This window comes from Octopus sinensis, linkage group LG7 (assembly GCF_006345805.1).
Source record: "Octopus sinensis linkage group LG7, ASM634580v1, whole genome shotgun sequence".
In the NCBI taxonomy this organism is placed as follows: Eukaryota; Metazoa; Mollusca; class Cephalopoda; order Octopoda; family Octopodidae; genus Octopus; species Octopus sinensis.
The window spans coordinates 38189945-38208466 of NC_043003.1; the positions used below are offsets into that span (position 1 = coordinate 38189945).

Below are 18522 nucleotides of genomic sequence, written 5' to 3' on the forward strand. Positions count from 1 at the left end.
AAAAGTATACCTTAATTTCATACAAATTCTTTGATTTTGACCGAGGGAACAAAAATATCCTTTGATTGTTGAACAGTTTTCAATGATTCTTTAAATAGTGTTGTCTGTTTATTATGTGAAAATCGGACGGAAAAATGGAACCATATGGTTTCAGTTTCTGTCACACTGACAAATGCCTTTTGCTATAGTCCTGGACCGACCGATTCCTTGTGAATGAATTTGGTTGAAGGAAATTGTGTGGAAACCGTATATATATATATATATATTCCTTGTTATTTGTACACATTGAAAAAGTACATATACATTTATATATATATATATATATATTGCCCACAAGGAGCTAAACACAGAGAGGACAAACAAGGACAGACAAAGGGATTAAGTCGATTACATCGACCCCAGTGTGTAACTGGTTCTTAATTTATCGACCCCGAAAGGATGAAAGGCAAAGTCGACCTCGGCGGAATTTGAACTCAGAACGTAACGGCAGACGAAATACGGCTATGCATTTCGCCCGGCGTGCTAGCGTTTCTGCCAGCTCGCCCTCTTCTGTGTGTGTGTGTGTGTCTGTGTGTGTGTGTGTGTGTAAATATATATATATATATATATATATATATATATATATATATATTTATTTATACACACACACACGCTTATAAACATATTTTTCGGTCATTTTGTAATGAACAATGCTGAAATTGTTGACACCAAAACATGTAGGATTGCAGCTTAGGTCAAAAGGAAATTCTAATATTGCCCCAAGAATTACCTAGACTTACGATTTAAAGAACTGGATGACGTATGAGGACGTTGCGGTATCCGTACTGCAGAAATTAAGGTACATGGAAAGAAAGCTGTTTCATTGTGAAAAGCATCATCTCTAATGTTTGGGTAGACTGCACACTTCAACATATGTTAAGGGAAACCGTCTGGGTAAACTATGTTTTGCATAAGCCTAGTATTGATAGAATAAATATACAAGTCATCTGCACTGCTAACTCGAGAGCGTGCGAGAAATAGTTGTCCATGAGAAAAGCAGGGTATTTGTAAATCGAGACCCACAATTTTTGAAGTTTGACCCTGGGCTTTATTGATTGCCATAGCGAAGCATAATCGCAATGGGAACTGGAGACGCTTGAACTGAAATGACATATTTGAGTGAATAAAGGGCATGCGTGGAATGTATGCGATCGCTCCTCGATGAGCCGGCAATAATGGTTGCTTGTAGGACATGACTTGTCATTGTAATTAGAGTGAATCTTGTACCTTTGCATAGTCGTGGTGGGTCGAAATTCCCCAAAAGCATGATAGGTGTACCTTTCTTTAGGAAAAAAAACTAATGCGGTGGCAGTCTTGTAGGTTGTAGAGAGTTGAGAAATTCAGCTGCATAGTCAACAGTGACATGTTAGTGGATGACAAACGTTGAAACATCTACTCTTTTACTCTCTTTTACTTGTTTCAGTCATTTGACTGCGGCCATGCTGGAGCACCGCCTTTAGTCGAGCAAATCGACCCCGGGACTTATTCTTTGTAAGCCCAGTACTTATTCTATCGGTCTCTTTTGCCGAACCGCTAAGTGACGGGGACGTAAACACACCAGCATCGGTTGTCAAGCAATGCTAGGGAGACAAACACAAACACATACACACACACACACACATATATATATACATATATACGACAGGCTTCTCTCAGTTTCCGTCTACCAAATCCACTCACAAGGCATTGGTCGGTCCGGGGCTATAGCAGAAGACACTTGTCCAAGATGCCACGCAGTGGGACTGAACCCGGAACCATGTGGTTGGTTAGCAAGCTACTTACCACACAGCCATTCCCGCGCCTATTCTCCAGGTAGAATGTGGAGTTCATGGTATACTTTATCAACGCTTTCATTCTGAGGTGCTAAAATAGCTCTCTCTGCGAACCATGCTATGTTTTTAAAGTTATCTTGCAATGTGGGAAATATCTTTTCTTGAAGCTCAGCTGTTGCAGGGTGTTATTCAACGGTAAAGTGCCATTTCTAATTAGTAGAAGTTGATGAAAGAATTCCTCAGCCAAGGGGTCGTTGTAGAGCTGAGCTCGCATAATGTAGCTTAATGAAAGCTGATGAACAAGCCTCCACAGAGGTGAAAACTTCAGACACACATTGATGTCGTCAGCTCGCGTACCCCGTGGTATGACTGGTAATATTTGATGGAAATCCCCTTTGAGGACAACAGTTAAGCTCCCCATAAAAGAAGTACTGTTTCTAATATCCCTTAGTGACCTATCTTGGGCTTCTAATGCACCACGGTGTGCCATCGTGCATTCATTCCAGACAATAAGTGTAGTTTAGAGCAGAACTTCCGCTGTCGGTGATCATTTTCAAATATTACACATTTGGGCATCGCCGAAGTGAGTTTTCTTGAGCACGAATAGAGGTAGTTTTCTTTGCGGCCCTTGTTTGTGGAGATAAATGAGAATGTCTTCGTTTTGGTAGCATGGCTGAAAAGAGTGAACGATTAAGGAAAATATAAGATGGAAGACATAGCAATTTGAAGTTGTGCATTGTATAGTTTGATTTTTAGTAACGAATGGAAAGATGCGGAAAAATGCATATGTCAATTGGTATACCATTATTTTGAGAAGAAGCGGTAAACTGAATGATTTGACTATGCTGTCTTGATAAGCGTAATGTATTCTCTTAGCTGATATGTAGTGGAATGGATTACTGGTGTAATGGAAGTTATTGTTTGTCCAGAAGTGAAGTGGATGGGGGTAGGGGTACAATTTGCATGAAAGTGATTTATGTTCTTAAGAAGGATCACAAACTATGTACTGTTTCATGGAATAACGAGGGGTTAATATGATTTTGACTAGAAACCTTGTTTTCAAAATTATAATTTCCCCCTCCCCGCCGAAATTCCCTAATTTTTAAACTATTTTTCGAATTTTGTTTTTTATGCACGTAGAAAAATACAGATATTACGAATGTGGGAAATATAATTTGATTTGGAAAATTAAATTTTTCTGAAAGAAATACCGAATGCCCCTTCCCCCACCTCGGCCGTGCAAATCTCCTGTATGAAAAACATAGGAAAGTGAGTAAATTGAGGAAAGAAATACGTGAGATGGGTACGCAAATATCTCGGACATGCTAGAAACAACAGGTAAAGGACAGGGTTTCTGAGATAACTTCCTTGTAAGTTTAAATGTAAGATCAGGTCTTGAAATAAGCTCCTCACAAACAGGAATGACAGAATAGGAAATGGTAATTTCTATATGATTTGAGCTGTAATTTAGCGCACAGCAAAAAATAACATAATTCACACAGAACTTAAACTCTGTGTGTGGGGGGGACGGCAAAGGAAGTTATTTTTGCATACCTTTCTTAATTCCAAAAGAAGGAAATGTAGTGAAGTTGTTAACAGTAGAAGGTTTCCATACATTATAATGAGAAATTGAAAGAGATAATGCCTAATTCTACGCACGCGTGAAACAGGACGAAAGTGAAAATGACCTTAAAATTGTACGACGCGACCTCATTTCTGGGGTTCTCGGCGTCCCCTTCTCTCCTTCTTTCCCCCTTTCTTTGTGTCGCTTTCTTTCTTCACATATAGAACATACAGTATCAATTCTGTGTTGGCTTTCTTTCACTTTCAACTGTAGAACGTACATAGGGTATGAAACATCAGCGTCTGTCTCTCACCCGCCACGAAGTCGTTCAACTTCTATAGAAGCTAGTTTTCCGTCTCTGTTTCTTTCTCTTGTCTGTCTGTCTGTCTTTTTCTCATTCTGCGTTTCACTCGGTCATTCCGTAAAAAGATGTATGTACGTGTGTATGAAATGCGCGCGCGCGTGTGTGTGTGTGTGTGTGTGTGTTAGAGAGGGAGAGAGAGAGAGGGGTCGATAAAATAAGTACCAGTTGAGCAATAGGGTCGATGCAACTGATTTACTTCATTCCCTGAAATTGCTGGTCTTGACCCAAAAGTTTGAATTCAATAATTATAACGGCCTATTGGCACTAAAAGAAGCACGAACAAAGAAAAAAAAATCTTCGCATTATTTTCCTCTGATAACGAAGTTTCGATAAGCCAAAAATATAAACGAGAAACATTATTTGGTGGTGTGAATACGAGTGTTTGTGTGTATGCGTGTTTGAGAGTATGCGTCTATCTGTGTTTTCCTACTTTACACACACACACACACACCACACACACACACATGATACATTAATTTGTTTAAGTTAGTTTAGTCATAAAAGCAGATTTCTGAGACTGTTGATACAACGATATCGTAAGCCAGGTCATCTGAGTAGCTTTATGCGCAAATCTCAATACTTTTTCGCTTAATTAATGACTCATTTGCGAAGGTCCACCATATTTGCAAATCTCCATTTTGTTATCTTTGCTGCTAATGGTTTATTTCTCTTTATGTATTTCTTATCTAATTTTGTTTTTCTATTATTTTCCTATTTTTTTATATATATATATATATCATGTTTTTAATCTGAATGAATTTTCTGTTATTTAGTCATTTTGTAATATGTTATTCTAAGAACATACACTCAGGTTTCTCAGTCTGTCTGTCTGTCTGTCTGTCTGTCTGTCTGTCTGTCTGTCTGTCTCTCTTTGTATGCATGTGTGTGTGTATGTGTTTGTATTTGTGTGTGAGTGAGTGTGTGTGTGTGTGTGTGTCGGTGCGTGTGTGTAAGTATGTGAGCATATATATATATATATATTTCACAATCTGGGAAAACATTATCAATGTAGCAACAGTGAAACACACACACACACACACACACACCTATACGTGTGTGTGTTTGTCTGCTGGTATGTGTGCTTATGTGTATGAGACTACATGTTTCCCATTCAGAGTAGACAGTGTAAATATAGCAAAATTGAAGAATATATATACATACATACACACTCACACACACACACGCATATATATATATATATATATATATATATATATATATGTGTGTGTGTGGTGTGTGTGTGTGTGTGTGTGTGTGTGTGTGTGTGTAAATACATACATATGTAAGTATGTATATATACGTGTGAGTGTGAGGTTTATCTCTGCGGGTGTTTTGTAAATATGCTGTTTGGGCGTTTTATCAATTATTTAGTGGTTAGATCTCGGCTGATCTCTAGACAAAATATAAATGTGTATACACAGTAATACAACAACTACAGCGTTAGCAATACCGGTGGTATTGTTGTTGATATGGTAGTGGTGCTGGTGACGGTGATAGCCGTCGCTAGACGAGACGCGTCTAGACTAAATTATTGTTTTAGTCTGCGTAAGCGCTGAATAAACGGAAGATAGAAGTTGATTTGATAGAGAAGAGGGGCTGGATTTAAAGCTATCTGTTGCTATTGGTTTGAAGAAAGGAATGAACATAACAACTCTTAATGCGTAACAACTCTCAATGAACGTAACAATGCTCAAGACGGCGAGCTGGCAGAAACGTTAGCACGCCAGGCGAAATGCGTAGCCGTATTTCGTCTGCCGTTACGTTCTGAGTTCAAATTCCGCCGTGGTCGACTTTGCTTTTCATCCTTTCGGGGTCGATAAATTAAGTACCAGTTACGCATTAGGATCAATATAATCGACTTAATCCCTTTGTCTGTCCTTGTTTGTCCCCTCTGTGTTTAGCCCTTTGTGGGTAGTAAAGAAATAGGTATTTCGCCTGTCGTTACGTTCTAAGTTCAAATTCTGCCGAGGTCGACTTTGCCTTTCATCCTTTCGGGGTCGATTAAATAAGTACCAGTTACGCACTGGGGTCGATATAATCGACTTAATCCGTTTGTCCCTTCCGTGTTTAGCTCCTTGTGGGTAGTAAAGAAATAGGTATTTCGTCAGCCGCTACGTTCTGAGTTCAAATTCCGTCGAGGTCGACTTTGCCTCTCATCCTTTCGGGGTCGATAAATTAAGTACCAGTAACTCCATGTCTGTCTTTATTTGTCCCCTCTATGTTTAGCCCCTTGTGGGCAATAGAAAAATAACTCTTAATGCCGCCACCCTCAAAGTCAGATTGACTACATTAAGGTCGACCACGAGTTTTAATGTGACGTTTTTTTTTTCGGCGTAGATGGAGTCAAGTAGATGGAGAATTAAAAAATTCCAAAATCTCGAAGTAAAAGCAAGCTTTGGGAAAAGGAAAAGACAGCAGAATGGCGCTGAATATGAGTGTCAATCAAGATCAAATATACCTGAGCTGATCTTTTAGTCCCGTTTACAATGAAAAAAGTCAAACAAATAGACAGAACTTTAAGTTTAAATACCGTTGTATAATGAAAAGCTCCCACCAAAAGAATTGTGTTATAATTAACGTCAACAACCGTTAATCTTTCGCAACGATTGTAAGCCACAAGGACTTCCGACTTAGGGAAAAAGAGAAAGTATATACGAGGTATATTATAAAATCAGTGATTTCTTGTCAAATTAATTTAGTCTAAGTTTCAAGGCTGTCTAAACCACTAACAAAAACTAATGGATTGACTCGAGAAAGTTAAAATGAATGCTCTCCAGTCTGAGAAAAAGATGAGGTCTGAATTTATAGAATATTTGTAAAAACAACATAAATAGTGTGTGTTAACAGCTAATGTTCAATTGCTAAAAGGATGTGGAGTCTTCTCACCTTTGCCAAAACTGAAGGAAAAGGCGAAGAAAGTCACATTACATCCAGTCAGAGAAGCTATCGCCCAGGCATCCTGTTCCTCTGTTATAGCCATAAGCGTTATCCTGTTGTGTTGTGATGATGATGATGAGGTACTGATAAATGGAAAACATTTCCTAGCTGTCAGTGAAGAGTGAACAGAAGACCTCTGTCAAAAAAGGGAGAACGTCAACAGATGACACAAATCAGTGGCGGCTCGTGTATAGGAACTGCGGCTCGTGTATAGGAGCTGCACCCCCCCCCCATTTCCACTCGATATTATCGATAACATTCAGTTCTTTAATTCTTTCTTTATACTTGTACATTATATAATCCTCAGGCTTAATGTTAGTTGCCACCCCCTAGTTTATGAGAAAAATACAAAAATCCTTGCTTAGAACTGTGCGCTTCACTGTTCCAGCGATGCGGTGTTTGGCTGTCCGAGATAGGAAGCTTCACACAAAGGAGAGCGAGCAGTGTGTGAACGACAGCGCCGGGTGAAAGATCACGTTTCTTTTTGACTCCGCGTGTGTTGTACTTAAAAACGTGTCTATATTCTTGAATGTGATAAAGTGTAGAATTAGATTACTATCCTGCTTCCAGCTTCAGTGTTGCTGCCAGGATATGAAAAAAATAAGGCACCCCCCACTTATTTTGAGATTTAGGGAGGATTTTTGAAAAACAAGGGGGAATTCGCGGCGGTGTTCAGTGAACAAACACACTACCCGGCAGTGGCTAAAACGCGAGCCGATCAAGTTTATGTATAAATTTTCTTTTTATAAGTTTGTTTCTTTTTATACAATATTGAAACAACGGCTAAAATTTTTCTGAAGCAGTACCTCACCTAATTTTATATACGAGCCGCCATTTACACAAATAGAGAAGAGGATATCTTCCCAGGACAATAATAACAATTATGAAAAAAATAACATGAGATTCACAGCCCTTTGAAAGAGGAATTAGTGCCTCATAAACAAAATAATATAGATGTGGTGCGACAGATATTGCCAAGGTGTGTCGACCACGCGAAATGGAGCTAAAGGTATAGAGATTCCAATACGAACAACACCGTTCTATGTCATGAGTTTACTTGGTAGAGTGTGTTTGCTAACTTGACAAGATCAAAGTGAGCTCTGATTGGTTGTATGCAAATGAGTTCATTACTAGGATCCGGAACTTTCGTGGGAAAGAAAATTTCGCGAGCAGGAGAGGCTGCTGCAACTGACCTATCCTGTCATACAGTCCAAATGACAAATTTTAAATAAAAAAGCAATAGTACAATATTATTCCTTACTAAAGAAGGCATGAGCTGGCAGAAACGTTAGCACGCCGGGAAAAGTGCTTAGCGTCATTCCATGCGTCTTCACGTTCTGAATTAAAATTCCGTCGAGGTCGACTTTGCCTTTCATCCTTCCGTGATCGATAAAATAAGTATCAGCTGAGCACTGGGGTCGATGTAATTGACTAGTCCCCACCTCCAAAATTTCAGGCCTTCTGCCTATAGTAGAAAAGATTTATTAAATTCTGATGTAGGACTTTTCGGAAGACGTGGGTTGTTTCTTAATTCGTTCCACGCAAACGTTGATGAGGATGAGAACAGCGAGCATGAGAGGGTGTTGCAACCTGACCTAATTTGTTGATACTCATCTGTTGTGTGGGTGGGCAACCTAAAATGTTTTTCCTGTGAGTACTTTTTAAATAATCTTTTATTTATGGTGTGATTTCTTTTAAAGCTTTATATTTATATCTTTATTTTTACAAGAACTTTTTTTTGTGTTCTTTGTGCTGCCTCTAACACCGTTCGTTTTTTTATAGACATTGTTTGTCCTTCTCCAGACGTTTTGTAAACCGCTAGTCTTAACATTTCATATTTTATATGCATGAATACATGGTATGAAATTGCCCTCAGTGGCTAAATAAAAATCATCATCATCATCATCAACATCATCATCATCATCATTATTGTTATTATTATTGTCGTCGTCGTCGTCATCACCATCATCAACATCATCATCATCATCATCATCATCATTATTTTCTCTTCATCACAGGTTTTGTTGGAGCTCCTGGAGTCTTGCATGCACAGCGGGCTTACTACCTACAGCCTACGGTACCATGCTGTTCGTTCATTTCAGCTAATACTTTTCTGATTATTCTGGTCGTGCCAAGGAGGCAAACCTTTTGTAACAGTTCTCCTGGGCACTCTGTTCCAATTTCCTTTATATTCCTCTTGATGCCTTCTGATACTGTTCTGAAGGAGCCACCAATAATTGGCACTATCTTCACCTTCTTCATTTTCCACAGCCGGGCTATTTCGTAATTAAGAGGGTTGTATCTATTTATCTTTTCGTTTTCCTTCTCGATTATTCCTGGGTCCAAGAGGCATGCAACATAAACTAAATAGCATATGTGGTGCACCTTGTCCACCACCACTAGGTCTGATCTGTTATGCTCTAGCACCTCATCTGTTTGGATTGGGAAATCTCAAAGGATTTTGCTAGTGTCCGACTTCACCACTCTCTACGGTTTGTGGTCATACCACGTCTTGCCTCTCTCTAGCTCCCACTTTTCACACAGTTTCCAATGCAACACTTTTGTTACCTGGTTGTGTCGCCACAACGTGGGCAAGTCTAGGGCATTCGTTCGTGCTATGTGCAATAGTTTCATCCACTCTATTGCAGATGCGACACAGCGGAGACATTTTCTCATTCCTAAGGTTGACCCTCCAGTACGTGGCCGAAGCTTGGTCCTTATTATTATTATTATTATTATTATTATTATTATTATTATTATTATTATTATTATTATTAATACTATCTTCATCATCATCATCATCATCATCATTATTATAGACTTCTGACTTGTTTTGACGTGTGTACCTGAATTTTGGATTTTATTTTGCTCAAGGACTTTGCTTTGTACTGTTTAAAACTCTACTCTGTACTAGGGTAAAAACAAGGTCGTTTCTTTTTAATAGTTCCATTTTTATTTCACCGTGCGACTTTAAGTCAATAAAGACTTTTCATTCACGAGAACCACTTCCGTCAAAAGATAACATTGCGTACAGCATGACAATATCTAAATAGAAAAGAAAGCGAAATCAAAATAAAAATAAAGAAATTAAATATACAGACTTTATAAGTACAGGGAGACTTTTAACGAAAAACTGCAGCATTGTAAACAACAAGAACAACAACAGCAGCAACAACAACAACAACAGCATTAACATAAACATCAGTCACATACATCGTCAAATGAAAGCGTTTTGAGTGCACGTCAGATCTAATCTAAATGTACTTTTCAATAAAAGAACCGTTGATAAAAAATTTCATCGATAGAACAAATACATGGTAACATTATCTCAGGAGAATAGGCGTTTCATTATCTCAAGGTAATACCCAGGTGCGAGATATAAAGAAATTTACCAATGCCTTAGCAAAAGCAAAAGTTGCCGGGCTCCGTCACTGTTGCTTCCCGGTTGTTTCAGACAGTACGGTTTCTCCAAGGGTGCTTTTCTCTGAGTGTCCGAGGCGGCCAGTAGGCTCACTGTGAAAAAGTCTAGAGTGTTCAGAGCGAGCACCGCCGGCTTGCATGCGAAGAGCATGGACTGATGGAAAAAGCTTCGGAGTATTTCCCGGCGCCCTCTAAATTGTCACAGAAGGTGGCCTTCGCAGATATATGCAACGAAATTTCTCATGGAGAAAAAGAGTGGAAGGGGGGGGGGCATATCGTTCGATGTGCGATGTTTTCAAAACTAAGAACGGGATGAAAGTAACAATCTCAGACGGTCTGTGACGTATCTGCTCATAAACTGGTTTCATGGTGTTTCAGACGGAAGAATACATGACACGTATCAGTGACGACATGGCCATTTTCGTAACGCAATATGGACATACAGTCAGTGTAGACAGGATTTAAACTCGTATTTAGGTGAGATCATGACTCCACAAGACCAGAAATGAATCCGAAATTGCGCTTTTTAGTAGGTATTAACAGAAAGGCTCAACCATTGATGATTTAAAAGGGAAGACTGAAAATGCAATTCTAAGTCTTTCTGCCCATGTAGAGCTAAAAGAATGAAATCAGTAATAACAGCAGCAAAATAGGAATTATCAGTCTCTCTTTTGGAGATATCGGAAGAAATAACGTCCTTCTCCTTTTTAAGTATTAGCCAGAAAGTCGCCGAGGGATCTACTCCCTCGGTCATAACCAGCAATGACAGTGGGGAAGAGACAAAATGAGAGTATAACCAGCAACAGTAACAACAGCCGTTTTCAGAGGAAGCGGATGATATCGAAGCCCTGCCCTTATTAGAATAGGGATGAGATAAAGACAGAGGGTATATTTCAAATCTTTACATAAAATAAAAGAAACAAAAAGTAAAGAAAGACCCCGGTGTGGCTGTGTGGTAAGAAGTTCGCTTCTCAATCACATGTTTCCGGGTTCAGTGCCACTGCGTAGTACCTTGAACAACTGTTTTCTATTGTAACCTCAGGCCGACCAAAGCCTTGCGAGTGGATTTGGTAGACTGAAACTGAAAGAAGCCTGTCGTGTATATATATATATATATATATATATATATATATATATATATCTGTGTGTGTGCGTGTGTGTGTGTCTTTGTGTCTGTGTGTGTTCTCCTCCACCGCTTGACAACCGGTGTTGGTGTATTCACGCTCGCGTAACCTAGCGGTTCGGCAAAGAGATCGATAGAATAAGCACCAGGCTTTAAAAAATAAGTACTGGGATCGATTCGTTCGCCTAAAATTCTTCAAGACGGTGTCCCAACATGGCTGCAGACTAATAACTGAAACGAGGAAAAGATAAAAGATAAAAGTGCAGAATGAAGAGAAGCTTTATCGTTTCGCGCAAGAGAAACCCACGGCTTCTTTACAAAAATGGAGTTCATAGCTGTTCGCGTCATTATCAGTGATCTAATAGTAGAAGACGAATTTCCAGACAAAGTATTGATCGAAGAAGAGACAAGAGTAGAATGCAAAAGTCATGAACAGTATAGGATATTGGCAAGGTGTTTATGCTGTGCTACAAAGCATCCAGCCGTAGGACATGAGCATGTACCAATGCACAACCTTAACTCAAAAACTCACAGATAATTCTGGACTTACAAGTTGTAAAAAGTATAGAAAAGATTTGGGGATGATACGTAATGGGAACCGTGGGAGTATTCTGATCATAAGTGGTAGCTTCTCACATATATGTAGGTGGTTTGTCCTCATTAAAAGCTGAATCGTGTTATATTTATTATGTTTTTGTATTATGTTTCTTTAACCCTTATCTATAATTATTTCATATTTTTAATACTAATTTTTAACTTGTTCTTCCTACATTGTATAATGACTTGTCCTTCCCCTCGCTATTATATAATATGTTTGATAACAACATAAGTTTTTGTACTCCACCCAATGTTAACCTTTTATGTATTGTATGTATTGATTTATCCCTAATCACAATTGGTTACTATGGAATCAAAGAGATGTTACGTGACCGCAAACATAAATATAGCTTTCGCACGCTAGAAGCGACCTGAAACTATTTTACTAAAACCAATATTTATCAACACTATATGGTTGATAGTAAAAACCAATGTTTATGCATCTATCCACCGGACTTCGCTCATTATTATCCTGGGAGTGTCGTAGGGGCAGAGTCCTCAAGCACCTCCTCTTTAGGGTCCTATTAGACGCAACCGTCTTTACACTGTCCAGCTGCACTCCCGAGTGAAACCAACTGAAATTACGGATATTATCCAACCATTTCATTCTTGGTCTGCCCTTAAGACTCTTGCTGGTTGGTTCGGCATGGAGAATTCATCATACGAGTCTTTCCTGCAACAGTTTAAGCGCATATCTGTGGTACTGGAGCTGTGACTGCTCAATGCGGAGAAGTTGTGGCTCGATCAGGAGAGACTCTCTTATTTCCCAGCTAGCATACATTTTAGTAAACTTTTGTGAACCAAGTTTGCATCTGATACGATTCTAGGTTGTAGCTATTTCGTACATTCTTATTAGTGCCCCAGGGAATGGCTTGAGCATCCATTATACGAGGGTTGGCTGAGAAGTTCATTGGCTGACTAGTAATTTTCGTTTCCCTATACACTGAAATCAATTTGTCCTTATTGACTTATTGATGAATATGGCATGTGAGATAAATAAGACATATAACGAGAAAACACTGTCGGGTATTGGTAATATCTCGGCGTGGTACTTCTGTGACTCGGTTTCGACTCTCGATTGCAGCTATTTCTTTTCAGTTCAGTTTCTATTTCCCCAACTTAGCAATGGTCTGAACAATATCGAAAACACGTCGTTTGTTGTCAGGACCCTGTGACACTATCTTGAGTTGAAGGTTCAAGGTAAGGTCAGATGTCTTTCCAAAATAAATCAAATTTTCTTCTTCATTTGAAATTGAATTAATTATCAGCTAATTCGTAAATAAAGTTACTAATCCGATTATGAATAGTTTAGACTTAACAAGACACATATTGGTTTCAAATTTTTGTACAAGACCAGTAGGTTCGAAAGAGGGAGTATGTAGATTACATCGACCCCAGTGCTCGACTGGTACTTTATTTTATTGACCCCGAAAGGATAAAAAGCAAATTCGACCGTGGTGGAATTTGAAATGCCACTAAGCATTTTGCCTGGCGTGCTAACGATTCTGCCAACTTGCTGCCTTACTGGATCCTGTTATTATTGTTGCTTAATTACAGGTCAATCTTGATCAAGTAGACCTATGAAAAAAGATATTCCAGCCATGACTATCTCATCTTTTTTGTGGGGTATCTAAGACATTTCTGCTTTAAAGGAGATTTGACTGCAATGTCTAGCATTTTGAGCCATCATATTGAGGGTCTTTCGTTTTAACTTTTGGAGCAATGGGAAGAGAGTGTGTGTGTTTGTTATTCAGGCTTTCTCAAGGATATAAATGGCATAAGTGTTGCACGATGGCTTCCAACTAATGAAAATAGAAACTCCGACATGTTGTTTACCGGTAGGAAGTTTACTTCTTACCCTGTGTATCTCTCTCTGCTCCAACATAAATATTTGTATCATTTCGACTAAGCGGAGGGGTTTTTATGCCTATAAGAGGGAAGGAGATTCGATAGGACATTCTTGTCGTTGTCAGAGTCGTACATAAAGACATGAAGTGAAATGGATTGTGTGGTTTAGAAGTCCGTTTCGCAACTACATGGTTTCGTGTTCAGTTCTACTGTTCGGCACAATGGGCTTGTGTCTGATAAAATACAGGGCAATTCAAATTGAATGATACAAAACGAACACATACATGTGAGTGTTGTAATAAGTATATTGCAAAACTACAGGTGTAACCTGAAAAGTTTACTCTTCAAGTTTTTATTGATCGTCACAGATGTTAAAAGTGGGCATCCTTTGCTATACAGAAAACGCCTACACGACAGTCTAGTTCTTGTCACATTTGTGAAAGCATAGCCTGATAAACTGAGTGGACCGAGTTGTCTATTCGCTGCTTTAACTCTTGTAAATCCCGTGGAAGTGAAGATATGAGCACCTTGTTTTTTAGATTCCCCCAAAAGAAAAAGTCGCAAGGCTGTAAGTCAGGGTACCTGGAGCAGGGATGGGGGCACACCATCGTCATTCACTCCAACATGGTCAATCCAGCGTTCTGGAAGATATTAATTGAGGTAGTTGCGCATGCATCTATGCCAATGTAGCGGGGCCTCATCTTACAAGATAATGAAGTCAGATACTTCTTCCATCTGGGGCAACAACCAAATGGACAGCATTGTACCATTCATTTTGAATTACCCTGTAGAATCGACCAGAGCCTTGTGAGTGAAATTTGGTAGAGAGAGATTGTATAGATGCCTACCATATTGTAAGAGTTGCCAGAGTGTCGGATAGATTACATTGTAGTATTTGTCTCTTTTCTCTGCGCTCTGAGTTCAAATCATGCCAAAGTCAATTTTGCTTTCCTTTTTTTCAGAGTCATGTACTAGGGATTGATTCTTCTCTCTCCCTCTCCTTCTTTGGGGGGAAAATATAGGATGTGGTCTGGTCTAAAGAAGGATTCTCTCAAATTTAAAAAGTGTCAAAGAGAGCCACTTGTCAGGGCCCCACGACTCTACTAAAAGTTGAGAACCCAAAGTAAAGCAAGATGTCTTGAAGATACTGTTTCTTTTTTGTTTTTGGATAATAAGCTTAAACCGGCTCCAAGTAACTAATACATATAGGCTTGAAATCGCCTTAAGATCGCAACTCGTTAAAATCGGCCGAAATTGTGATGATATTTAATCAACAACTGATGAGGGATTAATTGAGCTTGTATGCATCCGTTGTGTGTGCATGTAGTTTTGTTTTTACCGTAAATTCTTTTGTCGTCCTAGTGTGTCATATTCCCATTGTTCTACGTAGGCCACCGTTTCAACAAAGAATATTGATCCTTACATAGGTGTAAGACCACATATATGGTAAGTTGTGAAGTTACTCGGATCGATCCTTAATATATTCTGATAATTATTTCAATTGATCCCAGAAGGGATGAAAGACGAAACCAACAAGCGGGATTTAAACTCAGAACGTAAAGTGTCATAACTAAATATTATCCTGATCTTAGCTCCGCATTCTACCGTTTCTGCCATTTCTTTAACATTTCCCAACAGAGAATATTCAAGCTAATGAGAGAGCATCAGCCTAGTCGCTCGTTCCGAAAGAAAAGTAGTCAAATTTCTTTAAAATTACCCACTATCGTCTTGAAAAAAGGGAAGGATACACTGGGCAATGTAGTTCTACGTTTTCTTTAAAGACGAGATAGTGACGGCTAGAATATATATGATCATAGGTCTGTTCGATCATAGCTTACCTGGGGTTAAGCAAAAACAAAATATTAGTAGCGAGCGTTTGTATTTATTTAACTGCTGCGTGTTTGTGTGCGTAAGTAAGTATGCGGACGCGCGTGTGTGTACGAAATAACTAAATAATTAGTGAGATTGTTTGGAATGACAACCAATAACAGCTTTAAATAACAGCCAACGTTGTACCAAAAACAAAGACAAAGCATAAAAACGCATTGACTGGAACTATCTAATTCAAGCAATTATGCATTTTTATAACATTATTCTTTTGTCAATACAAAAACTCACAAAAAGGTGTTAATGTAACCATCAAAATCCTTTGTTTTTCCAGAAAGTTTTGTATATTATAGACATAATAAAAAATGTTTATTGAAAGGACGCAATAACGAAGAGACGATCTTCGCGATTGTTTCGTAGTTTCAATTTCCACTCTGTCGGTGGTCTACTGTTTTATGAATTGTGTTACAATACGGCTTTCAAAGATGACTGATTAATTCAGTCATCTTTGAAATGTTAGTGTCTGTAATATTTGTCACCGTTTGAGATATATTCCTACCAATCTTCCTATTAACATGATAAAAGCTTTCACGGTACGTATGATGATAAATGAAACAGTCTAGAAAGTAGAATATTACAATGAATTTTCGATTGTCGGTCATATCCGTTTTGTATGCGACTGAACTAATAACTCACTGAATCACAGTTCTTTCTCCATCGGAGACAGCCTTCCAAATCAGTGAAGAAACTTTTGTGTGGTCGCTCGCCCGAACTGCTAGAAATAACAGGCAAATCTCTTCAGATCACATTATACCACCTTAAAAGAGCAGATTAGATAATGTATACAAACAAAAATATGTGCTGGTTACGAGTGGAAAGCCTTTGATTAAAGGTCTTCAAAATCAAGACAAACTTTAAGTTAAACAATAATTTATGCTGCTAATACGATTGGCATAGATGTCACAATTTACCATTTTTCATTGCTGTAGAATTAACATTCAATCAAAAACAAAAACTTAGGAATACCGAAGGACTCCAGCGAGTGACGTAAGACCACCTTCTCGCTGTAGCTTTCACAACCATCAGTCAACAGTCAACCACATAGTCGACTTATATATATATATATATATATATATATATATATATATATGTATATAGATAGATACACACACACACACACACAGACACACACACACACACACACATACATATATTGTGTTCACTAATGGTCTTATTGGCGTTATCTTTCTCGCATGCTATTTTCAGATATTAAACACCTTTAAGGGACATTTTGTATATTAATTGCATGGAAAATTTCAATTAACTCGAGTTTTTCGTCTCATTATTACTGGTTTTCACTTTTGATTTTTTCCTCACAATAACTCCCGATTATTTTAATGCAATTTTCGTAAATTTCCATTTTGCAAGTCACCACCTATTACTTGTAAACTCTCTTACGATTAATATCTGTATGTTTATTCACTAAGCACATTCTTTCTTGTCTGAGACTACTTTTTCATTGTATATTCCAGCTCAGTCCTTTACATAGAATTTTACATAATCTTTCAGAAACTAGGTAATCAGTTACTAAGTAGAAAAATAAGTCGTTATCACTAATTCACTGAATGGCCCTTTTTTATTAACAAGGAAGCGGGGTGGGGTGGAATCCTAATTTTAAGAGGAGAAATAAAAAGAATGGCGCTTTCTGGGATCTTAATCTTCTGTTTTGAAAATGTTTAATAATTCCGAGAGGTAGCAGTCATATCTTGTTGAACAGTATAAATTCCCTAAATACTTTTAATCGTTATATCTTTAGAGCTCATACATGTGTTAAGTGTACACTAACTTCACTGCTAATATCTGTAAACATTTATCAAAAAACGGTCGATTCTTTTGTAACAGCCAATCTCCTTGAAATTTACTGAGTGGAGAGTTTATAGATATTTACATTTTTATTACTAGTCTCTGTTCGGTTAATAAACCAGTTTAATGTGGAACATTTGCTATTTTCATTCAATGTATTTTTTCTTTCTCTGGTTTTCGTTTAGTTTGAGATATTGACTTCATTGGTGCACTGAATCACTTATTTGTTAATGGGTTGGTATCATCCTTGCACGGCACAGTAGATTTTCTTTTTACGCTGGTTTGTGTCACTGCTGTTTTCTATTGATTTCTAACCTTGGCATAAGGCCATACATTTTCAGGAAGGAGTATTATCCATTATATCGAACCAAGCTTATTTCATTAAATCTGGAAGTATAAAAGGCAAAGATAACGACAGCTAATTTCGAACACAGAACACCGAGTAATTTAAATAAACACCTTGGTATTTATTTAAATACTTCGTCGGCGTTGATTCACTCATCAACATACCACACACAAGTAACTTACAGACGACTAGTTTTATTTCTCTTTGTGTGATAGAACCATCCACAGCTATCCCTGATCGTCTGAACAAGCTGTTTACTTTGTCTATGCCTCCTTCTCTACTCATCTCGTCATCCTCACTGTGTACCACCTTGCACATATCGCAAAATCACTTCGTCTAGTTTCTAGTTCGTCCACTTCAGGACTACCTCTTTTTAAAATTCTTTGTCGACTCCATTGATCAGCAAATACGTTTAAGCCCTTCTCGGACTGACTGAAAAGCTCACGGACACTGTCCTTTCTTCTTGATCAACTTATATAAATCAAAAGGGAACCCATAGTTTGTGAATCAACAGGGATGGTTTCTTCTTGATGAAGACCAACTTCCTAAAATTAGTGCGGTGTTACTTAGATAGTCAATGTCCACAGATGCAAATATAAAGCTGTATGTGTATCTATGCAATTTTGTGTTTACAAGCTACAACCATATAAGGATAAAAGGATAATATGCAACTTTGCCTTTCGTCTTTCGGGATCGATGAAATAAATATTTTGAAACCAATATTTCCTCCTTAGGATGTCATACCCTGAAATCCTTCTGAAATTCTTTTCCCAGAAGGTTTTGCGAAGTACACGAGCACTGTGCCTTCCTTGTCCTTTCCTT

General features: G+C 38.3%; 1 protein-coding gene across 1 annotated transcript in view; it reads left to right on the plus strand.

Moving 5' to 3' along the window:
- The first annotated feature begins 8236 nt into the window (after window positions 1–8236).
- LOC115214220 overlaps window positions 8237–18522 on the plus strand; it is a 107090-nt gene continuing 96804 nt past the window's right edge. Inside the window, exon 1 of the mRNA XM_036504707.1 lies at window positions 8237–8326. The gene's annotated coding sequence lies outside the window, so the exon portion shown is untranslated. The remainder of the gene's footprint in view (window positions 8327–18522) is intronic.